General features: G+C 37.9%; 1 pseudogene; it reads right to left on the reverse strand.

Annotated features, from left to right (window-relative positions):
- Nucleotides 1–1396: 1396 nt before the first annotated feature.
- LOC149242485 (phytochrome pseudogene) overlaps nucleotides 1397–17095 on the reverse strand; it is a 62285-nt pseudogene continuing 46586 nt past the window's right edge.

Genomic DNA, 17095 nt, shown 5'->3' on the forward strand with positions numbered 1-17095 from the left:
CATGGCGCGTCCAAAGATTAGACACTGAGTGTCCCTGTCACTCATAAAGTCTCGGTGGATATAACGAATATTTTTGTAGGCAAACACCATTTTATACTCCCTCGAGCATTCCTTGAGGTGCAGGCATGCCTTCACAATATCAATTCCGTCATTTAACATTGGATCCGATATCAGAGAAATATCTGTAATATTCTCCAGTTTTAAACCAATATCCCATGATTCATGTTGTAATACAACGTAGCTTAAACATCCACAAAAAAAATTCGTATGTGAGATACAAAGCCCCGTTATTTGCTAAACCCATCTGAAGTGGAGAATTTAACACCCACAAGAATCCGTATGTGGGATACAAATCCTTGTATTTGCTATACACTTTCTATATGCATGAAGATTTGTAGGTGGGTTCTCATAAACAATCATTTATATTGTTTGTATTTTACTACAGACAACGAGATTGAAATCTTGAGTTATTATTATATTGAAAGCAGAGAAGAAACTTTACAAGACTTTTTCTGATAAAGAATAAGATTCTCATGCTACAGAAAGGGAATAAGTTGGTTTGTTTATCTGTTGCATGCATGATATTTCATACATATCTATATGCATTATCACATGCAAAATACAAAAAAAATCCTTTCTAGCTCATGAAAAACAATAATTATCAATTCTGCAAAATCCAGGAGAAATCCATAAATTATTAATGTCGTTTACTAAATTTAAGGTGATCATTTGTAGTAGATGAGATATCCTTTTTTCCTTCATTGACTTTGACATCCATCCTTCTATAAAAGGGCCAAGCACATATTCCGTTGTCATTGGGTATAAAATACCGTGTTGCTGCCCAAAATTGGTCTCATTCATCTAGAGGAAGAGGTACTAAGGTTAAGTGCATCTGTAAGGAGATTTTAGGGTTGTGATCTCTATCATTTCACTTCAATGGAAGGCAAGTACCCACATCTTCAAAGCTCAGCAACACCACCTGTTTCTCATGGACCATCAAGCTTGATGCATAATTCGCTCTTCCAACAACAACATCCACAGATGCCTCTACAGCGTCATCAGCAACATGTTTTAGAGCATGTATTTGATCCTTCTTATAATGTGTTCTTTTCAATGCGTTCATTGGTATTTTTTAAGTAATTCCTAGCTTAGAGAACACGATACAAAGAATGTATTCTCAGAAGTTTGGTAGCCCATATGCAGATTTATTCCCTCAAAATATGACATTTGTCTAGATTTAGGCCCCTGTGTAGTGTTGTTATGCCTTGTTCTTGGTATTGTGTTTTGTAAAGTCTTCGACTCAACTGCATTACTATAGTTCTGCATATAATTTGACCCAGAAATGTTGTCTTTCTGCATAGATGGTGTATCCATTAGAGTAAAGTTCTGTGGACATTCAGGCCCCTTCTCCTCCTTGCAAAGCCAAGTAGAGCATTTTTTTCATAGTTTCAACCGAGTCATGCTGAAAAAGATCAATTAAAGGCCTCCCTATAACTTCATCGGCCAACAATCCTATGAGTTCAACTGCTTTAGTATTACATCCATTTATGAGTCCATTAGAATAGATTGCCAAATTGGCACAGTTGCAGTTTCAATTAACCTTACCATCTCATTGGTCACTGCACTTAGTTCATCTATTCCTTGAAGCCTCAAGTCATTTAGTTGTGAATGTATCATGGTTTTCTTGTCACTGTCATCAATATCTTGAAAGGAATCCCTCAGAATCGGATACAACGAATGGATGACACCCATCTCAACATCCTCCCAAGGGAAGACTTCACCTTTTAAACTTCTAGGAATGATTTGAATGATGACTGAGGGTGCATTCTCCTGCCATCCTCTTTATCATTGGGATTATGTTAAGAACCTCTCTTTCGTTGTGTGAGACCTGAAACAAAATAAGAAGTCTTTGGAGGTAATTCTGACCGCGGCTATTCCGCAAACTGCATCACCTAGTGACACAAATCATAGATAGCCTGCTTCTGCAAGACTGTCAGTACTCAAACCAATGGAATCTCTTTGATGATAGAGGAGCCAATATGAAATATTCAATATCTGAGCCTTAGTAGGAGTGGTCCCCAAAATCCAAAGGTGTTTCCCATATAATAAAGCAACCCCATCACATTTGCAAGGTCCATAATGTTGGGAGTCTGAGACACGATCCAAACAAGTGCATCACAAAGAAGCATATCACAAAGCACAGTTGGACATGTAAGATATGTTTCTCCCTCAACTGAGGTGCTAATTCAACCTCTTTGTTTAGTTGAATGCCAAAAACTTGCATCAGAAATTTACAAACATACCTCAAAGGGAAAGGGATAACTCGTGGACTTGTGTGATGGAAAACTACAAGGCCCCAAAGCTTCCTTCCTTTCTACAGTTGTTGATTCCCACTGCCTTCACTGTCATCTCCATTCTCATTTATCATCACTGACATCACCAGAGATGCAATAGAACCCATGTTGTCCAGAAACTGTACATGGTAACCATGAGGTGCCCACAATGCAGATCCACACAAGCTCAAAGGCCGACACAACTGTTTGTATTGTATTACCTTCACAAGAGGGGCACAACAATCACAAATCATTCTCACTCTATTCTTCATGAATAAAAACCTAGAAGCTTGGGAAATATCAGTGGAAGGATAATGCAGACCCAAACAAGGCTCCAGATCAGGTCTTCTCACCTCTACAACTACTTCACCGTGTTCATATTTGTGAAATCAATATGCCATCACATGGTGATACACAGTAAGCTCCCACATCTCCTACACCACATTGTCACACAACAACCAAATATCTCCACCAGGGAGAGACTGCAAGTGAGAAATGGCCTTAGCAACCAATTTGTATGACTGCAGTGCACTAGCGGTAGATACAGGCACATCAGGAGGTGTCATTGGCTCAAAGTCTATGACTAACCCTACATCTATTCTGTTAAGAATGGCATAGAAGGGCTTACCAGAGCTATTGCAACAGACAAATAGTGGGTTCAGAAGATGTATGTCCGCGAAGGTGGCCGCTTTCTGCAGGGCAACGGTACTTGTAGGCCTGAAAAGTGTCTAGACATCCATACCAATTATCATAAGCCCCCGACACAACCACTACCACCCCCTTTTCCTGCTGCCCCCGCCCTGCCCCCGATGCTCGATGCCGCATGGGCACCACTCACAATATCCAGCATCTCAGGGCATTTTCACTGTACCCCACCACTGCAAAGCTCTCCTCCTCTACCGCAAGCCTACACCCAAATGGTTGAATCAACGTCCCCCGCAGTAGCCCTTGAAGGTAGACATTGATTATATCAAATGGAATGCTACTTCTCTCTCCAGATATATTGACCGATTTTGTGTATTCAAATCAATGCATAGACTCCTCAATTTCTTCCTGGAGCTTCACATCCACTAGTGTCTGGGTAATTACCCTTGCACTGTATTATGAAAATTATATGTTAAATACATTTTGAAATTAAGATTTATGTGTTTGGTCTAATACAAGTATATAAATGATATTAATTTCCATTCTCCATTCTATTAATATCACAAACATTGCATTTTTTCATCCCACAATATTTAGACTTTGTCTATGAAGCTCGTAAGAATTCACATTTATTTTAGCAATGTTATTTTTCTTCTTTAAATCTAATTATTGCAAATATATATATATAGATATATATATATATATATATATATATATATATATATATATATATATATCCATTCATGGATAATTCTTAGAAACATTGCTTCAAGGACACTACCTCTTCAAGAGGTGAGACCAATTGTGTATATGTCCTATATGAGATCCCAAGATTCATACAATAGACATAAATGATTTCAAACATAATATAAAGCTTGGGAAGGAACAACTAATGGCCATAGAAGGACGACATGGCTAAAAAGGGTATTATTCACATTAGTAATTAACTTTATTATTTGAATATATTAAACCAAGTTATCAATTATCTTAATATTAAATTATAACTATGGCACTAAAGAAAACAATTTTGTGTTAGAGCGTGACCTACAAAGTAGTAAGCACTAGGGACTCAGTTGAGCCTGAGCACTGCATATCATCCAGAAATATATGGGTAGACTGAAAGAGTAATTTAGGTTATGTAAGACATGCTTAGAATGTATGTCATGGATAATAAAACTCAGTGGGAAAGGTACTTACCATTGGTAGAGTTTTACTATAATAACAATTACCACAGTTCAATCAGGATGCCTCTCTATCAAGCTCTATATGGAAGGCCATGTAGGACACCATTGAGTTAGGAAAATTTGGAGGACCGAGTAATAGTTGGGCTATGGTAGAGATGTTGTAAGGTAGTGTAATGTCTAGTGTGTTGAAAAGTTTAATTAGGTTCGGTCTTCATAATGACATGTGTAATTATGATTTTATGTAATTGATGAAAAGAAGAAAATAAAATTGTTTTTGTAATGTTTGACTCATGGGTTTCATGAGCAAGGAATTTTATTTTATAGTTAAAGATCCCGTTATGAGCTATTAGGTTTGGACATCAAGGCATAAAGTCTATTAAGTAAATGTCAACTGTTGAAGACCCATTTGGGTAATATACACATTGTAAAAGATAATTTATTTGTGTTATATACCCTCCAAAACCTTGTCACAAACACTGCTTGAAGTTGGCCTAAGGATGATTCTTGAAAAGGCATGTCGTTCTAGGCACCGATTCAAGTTTGCTTATTCTTGATGGACAAAACCACTATAAATAGGCAGCTCAACCTTCATTCTAGTGATATAATTTTTGTCAACGATAAAAACCAGAAAATAAGTGTGAAGTTTGCAAGGAAAGAAGTCTATAGTCAACCGAAAGAAGGAGAACCATCATCGAGATTATTCCATATCTGTTTTTGGGAAGTCACCTCCACGCGTGCAAGAATCTAGTGATTTTTGCTGACACTCATCAAGACAAAGTGTAGAAGGAAGTCTTTCCATCAAAGCGAAGTGGTGAAAAGGTGCAAACGTTGATCAACATCCATCACACGTGTTGTAGCTAGGATTTTAAAGAGGTTGAGGAGTGTAGGTCTAATCCAAGAAGTCAAGATCTAAAGGATAACCGAGATGGAGGGAGAAGCAAGCAGTTTAACCAATGTTGACTCCACAAACAAGAGGTTAAACTAAAGACATCTTGTGACTTGATATTGGAGAGGTTAAATAGGTTAAGTGTCTTGATCTTGGTATTCATCAATTTATGTCTCTATAAGAAGAAGAATTCGTTTGGGTTTTACTCTCAAGTTGGAGAGGTTTAGGCCCTGGTTGATCGCTTACATTATGTGTCTGTTGTCTCTTTATTGTTTATGCATTGGTAGTTGTTTAATGAAGAAGAACACTATAATAATCTAAGTAAAGAGAAGATCCTAATATAAAAGCATTCACAAGAAGTTATCATTAGAAGAGAACTCACCTAATTGCTATGCCTTAAATTTCTCAACATGGTATCAAAGCTAAGGTGAAAAATCTAGGAAAGGGCATCTCATCAAGGGACACTCAAGCACTCAAGGATCAAATCTCGAAGGATATTAAAGTGAAGTCAATATCTACAAATAAGTATCAAAATCTTAGATCGAAGAAGATGTATACACCAAAAGAAGTCTTGGGATCCTCAAAAGACCACAAAGGCCCTACTCAAGTTGAATGGATTTACAAACCAAAGTTTCTTGAAGACTATTCATCTTAGAGAATCAAAATCAAGGACATTGTCATCATATTCAAAATTTCTAAGGAAATTTCCTCTCATTAAAGAAAGGACCCTACCATTGAAGAAGATCATCCTACAAGCATCAAGGCATCATCAAGAACTCATTATTATCAACAAGAACAACACAATCAAAGGATCTATAGTGATATCCTTATTTGTGGAGTCAAGGATCACTATTGAAGAGATCTTTGTTCATCAAGAAGATGTTCTCTATCATTTATATTTTCATCAAATTCAAGGAGGCAGCAAGTGGAAGAAGCATATTCTCAAGTAAGTATATTTATGTCTGAATCTATAAAAATGTTTTTTTGCAAGGAAAGCAACAAATTGATTGGGGATTCAAACAATATTGCATGGAAGAAGAGGATATATCTGAATCACATTAAAAATGAGGTTATGGATCATGTCAAAGGACTATCACCAAACCAACGAAATAAGATACTCAATCACTTGGAAATTTTATGAAAGGGGAAGTGAGGGATCAAAGGATTCTCAAAGAATCCATCAAGGATCCGTTCATTCCATATGTATCTAAACTTGGCACCTCAAAAGAAATATATGACAAAGTGGTAGAGTTGTTTTCTGTAAGCACTACAGGAGAAGTTATCTCTCAAAGGAAAGAAATCTACAAGCTAAGGATATCGAAAGAAGATACTTCAAGATCTGGGAGAAATAATGTTTGACAAGGAGATGACCACAGTCGTACTCAATGCACTACGAGAGGAGTGGGGTAAGTTTACTTCAAGTATTCATGGGAAAAAAAAACAACTCCATTCCAGGATCTATAATCACTATGTAAGATTGAAGAAACTAGACTAAAGGAAAAAATTGATGTAGGATTTAGTGAGAAATATCAAGCATATGTTGCTATGGCAAAGAAAAGGGGAAAGTCTGGGAAATTTGGCCCTCAGAAACAGAAGAAGAAACTGGCTAAGTTGTAATGCTATGTATGTCTTGGATATGGGCATTACAAAAGAGATTGTCTAAAGCTCAAAAAGGACAATAAAAAAAGAGGTAGAGAAGAATCCCATATCATTGAAGAAGTGGAGGAATTTGAAAAGAATAAGTCCAAGAAAGAGGCAGTAAGAGATATCTACTATGATTGAGATAGTCTTCCTCACCTATTTCTTTCCAAGTTCTTGTTTTCAAGTTTTCTATTGTAAGATATGGATATCATGAATCACTAAAGAAAATGATAGGATGCATCATGGCATAAAAGAAGCATTAAAAGTGAGAGCACGTGATCATAGAGGAAAATAGCTATGGATGAGCATATCTTCGTCAGAAGGTTCACCAATTAAAAGGAAGCAGGTGTTTCATCAAGAATTCCAACTTGTGGAATTCATGGGATGATGGTATGATCACAAAAGAGGTGAAGCACATCAAGGGATTGAAGTTCTTTCAATCACAAAATTTGTTGAAGAATTCTACATGACCTAAAGGAAAATGAGTTATGCATGCTTGTATTCGATATTATATATTCATGTCATATGGTTGCAGGTAACATGCTCTATCTCGAGAGGATGGTCAAAAGAAAGGATCTCCACCTTTGAAAAGATGCAGGAAGGCATGGGTCACACATTGTCTAAATGAAATCAACATAATATATATGCATATGAAATATGAGGTTGTTGACAAAATTGGAGGAACTATGACCGGAATTTCCTGGAAGGAAATATGTGAAGAAAGAAAGGAAGAGATCGTGGAATATGAAACTATGAAAAAGTAAATCAACATCCAAGGATTGAAAGATTTGACTAGGATATCCCCATGAAATATATGAAGATTCTGATGAAGTCTGAAAAAGAAAGAGACCCTTGAAAATATATATCTTTTGGAGATTGTTAATGTGTATGCAGGATTTTGATGCAAGCTAGAAGATGCCATAATGAAATACCATCACAGAGGTAATTTTGATCTAATATTCATTTCTTATTTTTGAATGCTATATGGATGGGCTTATGCAGGGATGCCAAGGGAGGAGCCATGAATATATTCCACTACTGAGGTCCATGTAGTAGGATGAAAGATACTTAAGGAATCATGGGATGAAGAAGGTAGCATGGCATGAAGGAAGGTGAGATAGTAATTGATGGATCGCTTTTCCAATGAAAGGAGTAGTGACATGATCGACTCATGGATAAAGTTGATGGATGGTTTATGACCTACAAATAAGTCCCAAAACATGAAGACTTATGAATAAAGAAAAGAGGCTCATGAAATCACGAGGAGGAGCTATTCAAGTAGTTGGATGTCCCATAATCTCCACCTAAAGAGTTGTTGTAGGTCCCTAATTAAGAGGGAGTCTGGAAACAAGTTTCCAACTTGGTAGAAAATTGGAATCAAATTCCTAAGCCAAGAGAGAGCTAAGGTACATTCCTTCCATAGGAATGAGTACATTAATTCATTGGAATAGATATGTTCTCCCCGGGTTGATAGGGAGATATAGACACATCATTCTTGTCTTCACTTGGGAAGACAAAAATGAGGATCAGATAAGCATTTGGCATTTTATTCTCATTGAGGATGAGTTAGGGAATACAATATAAGAGTAGTCGTAGAGGACTGATATTCTTTGAGGACTATGAATATAAGATAAGTTCCTAGTGGAACATACTCTACGAGAACCTGGGCAAGGTATGTTCTGATAGAGACAATGATGAGGGTGTCTATACATCATTGGTCTAGACAACATTGTGCTATGATATTGTGGAGAGATAGAGTTGTTAGTCAAGGTCTTGCTATATAAAAATGCATGTTGATATGATGTTATACAAATGGGTTATTAATCTAACTCTTCTTAAGATGATTCTTCAGATTGAGAATGTCCAAGTACCTTGTATGGATTATGAATACCTCCCTAGTTAAGAGGGAGCGTTGAAAAGTGTAACTAGGTTCAGTCTTCATAATGACATGTGTAATTATTATTTTATGTAATTGAATGAAAGAATAAAATAAATTTATTTTTGTAATTCTTGTGTCAAGGGTTTCATGAGCAAGGAATTTTATTTATATTTAAATCTCCCATTATGAGCTATTAGGTTTGGTCATCAAGTCATAAAGTATATTGAGTTAATTTGAAGAGTTGAAGACCCATTTGGGTAATATAAACTTTGTAAAAGACAATTTATTTGTGTCATATACCCATATACCCTCCAAGACCTTGTCACAAATACTCCTTGAAGTTGGCCTAAGGATGATTCTAGAAAAGGACATACTAGCCTAATGATTCTTCTAGAAAAGGTATGTCGGCCTAAGGATTCTTCTAGAAAAGGCATGTTGGTCTAGGCACCAATTCAAGTCGGCTTATTCTTTATGGGCAAACCACTACAAATTGGCAACCATCCCTTCATTCTAGTGACAAAATTTTGGTCATGGATAAAAGGAAGAAAATAAGTGTGAAGTTTGCAAGGAAAAAATCCTATAGTCAAGCGAAGGAAGGAGAACCATCACCGAGATTATTTTAGATCTATTTTTGGGTTGTCACCTCCACACATGTGAGAGTCTAGTGTTGTCTACTAAAATAGAAGGTTCGAGATTAGTAAGGTCACTCTAGAAGTTGAATCAAAGGATAATACATTACATTCATCAAGCTGAAGTGTAAAAGGAAGTCTTTCCATCCAAGTGAAGTGGTAACAAGGTGCAAAATTTGATCAACATCCATCACACGTTCTACAACTAAGGTTTCTAAGAGGACGAGGATTGCAGGTCTAATCCAAGAAGTTGAGATCTAAAAGATAGTTGAGAAGGAGGGAGAAGCAAGCAATTTGACCATTGTTGGCTCTAAAAAGAAGAGGTTAAACTAAATAGGTCTTGTGACTTGGCCTTGGAGAGGTTAAATAGCTCAAGGTTATTGGTCTTTGTATTCATCAATTAAAGTCTCTATAAGAAGAAGAATTTGTTTGGTTTTTCCTCTCAAGTTAGAGAGGTTTTGGCCTTATATGATCGCCTACATTATGTGTCTTTTGTCCCTTTATTTTTTATGTATTGGTAGTTGTTTGATGAAGAAGAAACTTATAATAATCTAAGTAAAGAGAAGATCCTAATCTAAAAATCATTCACAAGTAGTTATCATTAGAAGAGAAATCACATAATTTCTATGCCCTAGATTTCTCAACACGATGAACTTTTTGACTCAGTCAAAATAAAATAAAAATAAAAATAACCATATAAAAATAAAATAAAAATTACCAATGGTATTGAAAAATGGTATGCATGTGGAACATAGCCTATTTAAAGGGGGGGGGGGGGGGATTAAACCAACCTATATCCATCTTAACACCAGATCTACCATGTGTTGAGAGGGATCAAATCTCTTTTCACTCTAAAATAGTTTTGCATCTCAAGATATTTGCTCCCTCTCGACACTTGGTACATCTGGAGTTAAGATGGATATAGAGTGGTTATAATAAAATTATAAACAATTTTTTCCTAAATAAATATCATAATTTACATATTATTTTAAAATTAATTTTAAATGATAATGATTCATATTTCACATCATATAATTAATAAATATATATAGACTTAATATATTTAAATAAATAGAGTGTGGTATTCCATTAGAATTTGAGATGGAGCGAATTTGATGCTTTGTTGGGCATTGCCACAGCCTTACAATGATTGCACCACTGTGGGCATGCGACACTGTCAAGGTTCATCACAGTGTTATAAAAAACTAATGATTACTTAGCTTTTGGACTACACCTACACTCTTCTTTAACTTAGCTACAAATTATTCTTTATTATATGTTAGGTGTTATGTGTGTAAAACATAAACTTGAACATAAATCATGTAGAAATGTGATATCAACATTAACCAACAAGTTGTCTAAGTATAATACCAAGTAAATGAACATCTTTTTATTATATTGGTTTTTTTACATCAAATGGGAGGCTGGCCCAATAGGGTCACAACACTCCATTTATAATTTCATAGTACAACGGTTCTTTCCAGCCTGAACGAGGGTGCCCCTCGGTTTTCCCAACATAGAAATCTCAAAAAAAAAATCATAGACCGCCTTTCTTGCCCTGTGTAGGAGCATGCCCATGTGCACTCCTATATTTTGTTTCTTTCCCACTCACTACCTCAGAACACTTTGCGATATCAAAAACCTTTGCCCTACGAACTTGTCTTGTGATATTCCTTGCGATGATGCTTTGGCTCCATGCATTAGCATATATTTATATCCATCTTGCCTCTTCATTAGGGTACCCTGGCCATGGTTCAGTACCCTCGCAACATATGAATTGGATGTTTCAAATTAGATTTGTGGTCACACAACCACTGCTTTTCTGTGTATGCCAAAAAATGCCCCACATGGTTCTTGGGTGCCCCACCTTAATTCGGGCGTAGGCGTCATCGAGTCATGTTGATGCGATGATGGATGAGCGACCATATTTCTTCTCCAACTCACCCTCCACTCGATTTGCGTGCTCGCACACCCAAGTAACGTGCCTATACTCCATGCTCGTCGCCTTAGTGTGACTTGAGCCGACATGACCTAAAATCGTCAAAGGGTCTCAAGGGCACCCAGTTGGGTGCTCGACTCACCTTAGGGTGGAAATGCCAAATCAAGGTCTTAATATCCTCCCCCACCTCAAGTCATTTTTTTCCTCAACAATCTTACTATTCGAGTTAAACTTTGCCTCAAACTCACCAATCCCCTTCTTCCATTTCCACATCAAATCCTTTATTTCCCAACCACTTTCCTCCGGGGCATTCCTCCATAGCACAAAGTACTCTCTCTTCATGTTGATCCTAACTCCAGCAGTCTTGAGGTCCAAAATCATCTCCAAAACTAAATATGATCGGTTTATGATCAAGGTTGGACCTCTCGGTTGTGTTGCTCTGTTAGGATCATCTGCATCAAGTCTGCCTTTATGTAGTTTATTTACATGGAACACATGATGCTTGAAACACATATGGTTCGATAGCCCAAGTTCATAAGAGACCTCTCCAATCCTTCGCTTCATTTTGAACAGACCTTCGAACTTCATTGTTAAATTATTCGTTGTCCCCTTCGGTGGTGGAAATTGATCTTTTGTCATCCTTAGAGAAGCCATATCTCCAACTTCAAAGTGTGAATCCTGCCTATCCTTATCTGCGCATCTCTTCATCATGTTTGTTGCATACATCAGTTACACTCTTGCCAACTCCAAGGACACTTCCTATGCTATCAAGAATTTCTTCACGTGTGGACTCTTCACATATCCTTGTGGTAACATTGTGTGCGGTGTGATAGACATACGTCCATTAACCAACTCAAATAGACTATAGAATCTTCTTGTTGTTCATAAGGAACGAATCGTTCTTCATAGCACGTACATTGCTTATTTACTCTATTTCTCCATTTCTTTGGGTTTATCCTATACCATATCTGTGGGGATAAATTGTATCGGTCAAAACACCTCAACCATTGTTTCCAGTCATTCTCTTTCAGATGTTGTGGCTTTTCGTGATCCAATATTCTTTGTATATCTAAAAATTCTTTGATTTTTTCTTGATCAAGGGATATGATGTTTGGTCTCGATATTTAAAAAATTACTTTGAATAGGACCTATCTATTTCCCTTATCTGCCATATCTTGTGAAACATATATGCTTGGGACATTGAGATGTTTCAAACAGGACGAATTTCAAAATCTTGTTACTTTTTGTTGATTGAATATTAGTTGGTAATTTTACCTCTATTTATTCTTGAAATATCATTATTGATAATGAATATCTATCCGTAAATTGTTGCTATATTCCTCATGGTTTAAATCCAATCGAATCCAATCCAAAATTTGATATTTGACTCAATGAAATGAATAACACTTGGTAAGAGATCTTGGTCCATTCTTTGGATAAAAGTTTCATTAATTTCATTTAATATAACCTTTTTTCAGATTAACTGGACACTTTTATTTCGAAATCAACCAGGTATTCGCCCAATCTGAACTAATCATTTTTTTAATGTTGATCCCAATATGTTAAAACTTCCCTTCTATCCCCCGTCGTTGAACTCTTCTGCAAATTGTAGTTGAATTGCGCTCTAGCCAACAAATCACGCCATTTTTTATAATAATCCCTCACATAGTGCCTCAAGTAGTCCTCCAACAAAGATTTAATGTGTTTGTTCTTCTCATTTGTCTGTGGATGGTAACTCAAACTATGTAACAACTCCATCCCGATAAACTTGAACAACATGGTCCAAAAATTACTTGTGAACCTCGTATCTCTGTCAGACACAATACTCAATGATATTCCCCAATACTTCACAACATTTTTTAAGAACAAATTAGTTGTCTTCTCTGCTCCACATGATATCTTTATTAGAATGAAGATGACATACTTGGAAAAATGATCAGCAACAACCATGATCTCATTATACCCCTGTATATGTGGCAACTGAGTAATGAATTCCATAAAAACACTCATCCAAGCTCTCTTCGAAATTGGAAAAGGCTGCAACAACCCTACCTATCTTCTAGTGTCTGACTTGTCCTATTGACATATGATGCAAGTCTGTGCATACTCCTCTACATCCTCTCTCATATTTTCGCAAAAGTATCCTCTCTTCAATAGTTCCAAAGTGTGACATTGTCCTAGGTGGCCATACCAAGGATAATCGTGGCACTCCTTTAAGAGGTACTTCCTAAGTCCTAATGAATTCAAAGTATAGATACAGTCACCATAGAACAATATTTCATCTTGTACAAAGAATTTTCTCATATTTCCTTCCTTTAACTGCTTCATGATACTTTTCGTTTGAGTATCTGCATCTAGCCTTACATGAAGTCTACTTTGAAACTCCTCGCTCATGTGAACTTGAATCTCACTTGGTTCAACAAGGTCTTCTTCCTCCCTAATCGCAACCTATTGTGTCTTCCTGCTGAGGGAATTTTCTACAACATCAAGTCTACTTGACCTATACTCAATTGTCATGTCAAATTATGCCGAGAAGTCTTGCTAATGAGCCTGCTTTGTTGATAACTTTGGTTGATATGCAAAGTGTTAAGTTATGGTATGTTTTATGCTTATAACAGTTTACTTCTTTTTCTTATTATATTCCACCGATTAGCAATCACACGTACATAAAGTAAAGTGCAGATAGAACATTAAACGATCGACAGAAAACAAGCCAAGACAAGAGACACAAGATGTGGCGGCTAGCCAGGGACAAACCCCATAATGTGTGGGGAAACCCTTTGATCAAATCTTCTTTTATCTTCATTAATTCAGCAGAGAGAAATAGTACAATAAATTTGATTCATATCAGTAGTAGCAAACCCTAGATCAGTAGCATCAACATTAGCGGCTTCATTATCAAACTAGGGCAGACCATATCTCACAAACCGACAGTCAGATTGACTTCATTCCACCACCAAAAGTTTCGGCTTCCAGAGGAGGTTCATATGAACCTACAGTGCAGTTCAGATGAGGAGATCTTCTAGTCCACGCAAGTCAATCTTTTCTTCTGCAGTTGCAGCTTCAATTTCAGCAATTTCCGGCTTCAAACTAGGGCAGTCAATATCTTGCAAACCGTTCGTCGGATTGACTTCATTCCACCACCAAAAGTTGCAGCTTTCAGAGGAGGTTCAGATGAACCTACAGCATAGTTCATATGAGGAGATCTTCTAGGCCACGCAAGTCAATCTTTACTTCTGCAGTTGCAGCTTCAGTTTCAGCAGTTTCCGGCTTCAAACTAGGGCAGTCGATATCTTGCAAACCGTTCGTCGGATTGACTTCATTCCACCACCAAAAGTTGCGGCTTTTAGAGGAGGTTCAGATGAACCTACAGTGCAGTTCAGATGAGGAGATCTTCTAGGCCACGCAAGTCAATCTTTACTTCTGCAGTTGCAGCTTCAAATTCAACAGCTTCCGGTTTCACATGTGTGAGAGAGAGAGACCCATTTCAGCGCAGTAGAGAGAGAGAGAGATGTGATGAGATGAGTGATTCTAAATGAGGAAAATTCCTCTTATATTTATACACAACGTTGGTGGGTGAATAGATGCGACTGTTGGGCTTTTGAGCCTACATGAGTTGTAGGTCGACTTGATAATAATTCCATAATCAAAATAAATTCATATCTCCATGAATACTTATCGGAATTGGATGATCTTTATATCAATCCTACACCTCTCGACGAGAGGAATCTAATAAAAATATTATTAGCCATGAATAAGATGACCCACATAAAGTTTTTCCCTGGTTGCCAATTTTAACACTCCCTCTCAACCATGGAGAACTTCATCTGCAATCTGTCTATCAGTCGTTACTATTCATCCATCAAATGCATTGCCTTGTACAACCTGACCCTTGCCCTGCTCTACTCTATTTTGCCTGTTCTGCTTTGTCTTGTTCTACCTTGCACTGATCTGTACTGTTTTGTTTTGTTCTTCTCTGATCTTGCATTGTTATGTTCTACTCTGCTTTTTTCCGAATTATGAAGAAGAAGAAATGATCGAGGATGTATCATACTGACTCAAAGTCAGTCTCAGAGTATGTACCACTGGTCCCAGACCAGTCTCAACCAACCCAAAGTCAGCGTCATAGTGAGTACAACTCCAATGGTCCCAGACCAATATCATCCTCTACTGACTCAAAGTCAGTCTCAGAGTATGTACCACTGATCCCAGACCAGTCTCAACTGACCCGAAGTCAACGTCATAGCATGGTACAACTCCTACCACTGGTCCCAGACCAGTATCATTGATCCCAGATCAATGGAGGTCATCCTAGCGTAGGGAGTACGGTAGTTACAACGATGCATCCATCGGTACTACTATGGTCCCTAACTTCATTTCCCTTCTCATTGATCAGATGAGAGGTACTTCCCATGAGTCCCAGACTACATGGGTAGGATGCCTCAACAGGAGAACTAACCAATCCTATCCTCACAGGAGAACACATCAATCCTGCTACAATTGCCATGGAGAACACATCAATCCAGGCCTCACAGGAGAACTAATCATCCTGCTACACAAGAGAGCGAATCATCCTGTTCCACAAGAGAGCGAATCATCTTGTCCCACAAGAGAGCGAATCATCTTGTTCCAGTGTGCACCACCAGGGGAGGGTGAGTCACCCTATGGTCATATGATGCTCCAGTAGGAACTGCAAGCCCTCAGAGCTCCTAGAGCTCAATGTATGCAACATGTAGGACCCTTATACAAGGGTTTCTTTCCGACTCCAAGTCGTTAGGGAAAATCACAGATTAGATCTTTCCTCGGGGCTTTGACAAGGTGTATCAACCTATACATCATCTTAATGTGATGGAGCTTCCTTGCTCATCGACTTACCATATCCCAGATGATGTCTATCTGCTGGAGCAATTGACGAATATGGGATTCCTCAGTAATCGAATCCCACTCTGGTTGTTACAGAGAATCACATTGGTATCCAATGTAAATCCAAACAGCTCACTGAAGAGCTTTCGCAACCAGACTGCCTCACACGAGGTTATGCTAGCAACAATATATCCTGCTTCGGCGGTGCTCAAAGCCACCGACTTCTACTTCCTGCTCATCCAGGATATCGAAGCAGATTCCAAGGTGAAACACTACCCGGAAGTGCTCTTATGGTCCTCCACATTGCCTGCCCAGTCAACATCTATGTATCCAAATAGTCTCACATCTCTGGCAATGTATCTTAACCCATAAGTGATAGTGCCACGAAGATATCTCAGCAGATTCTTGGCACCAATCCAGTGTATGTGGTGGGGTTCAACCATATGCTGGCTCAACGTGTTGACTGCAAAGCATATATCTGGACGGGAGTTCACTAAGAACATTAATGCTCCGACGAGTTGCCAATACTCGGTAGCATTTCGTAAAACAGGTCCAGCAGCACTACCGCTTAACTTCTTGAAGTCAAGCTCCATCGGAGTAGTTACAGGCTTGCAGTCCACCATTCCGAATCTTTCCAATATCGTCACCACATATTTTCCTTGAGATAGGAAAATTTCTCCTGGCTTTTGCCACACTTCAAGTCCTAGGAAGTAGTGCATCAGTCCTAGGTCTTTCATTTCAAATTCAGAGGCCAGCTCCCTCTTACATTTGTGAATGAGAGGGTCTGCACCTGTTAGAAAGAGGTCATCCACATACAACACCAGTATGAAAGGCTTTCATCTTCAACCTTAAAGTAAAGGTTAGGATCGACTTCACTCCTAGTGAATCCCAGCTTCATCAAGTAGCTATCGATCCTCTCATACCATGCTCGAGGTGCTTGCTTCAGCCCATAGAGAGCTTTCTTCAACCTGCATACATGAGATTTTCGATCATAAATCTCAAATCCTTCGGGTTGCTCCACGTAGACCTCTTCTTTGATCGATCCATGCAAGAATGCAGTCTTGACATCCATCTGATGTAGGTTCCATCCTTGTGA

This window comes from Pinus tabuliformis, chromosome 8, assembly GCF_031772625.1.
Source record: "Pinus tabuliformis cultivar Carrire ecotype Pingquan chromosome 8, CPIR1, whole genome shotgun sequence".
Lineage (NCBI taxonomy): Eukaryota > Viridiplantae > Streptophyta > Pinopsida > Pinales > Pinaceae > Pinus > Pinus tabuliformis.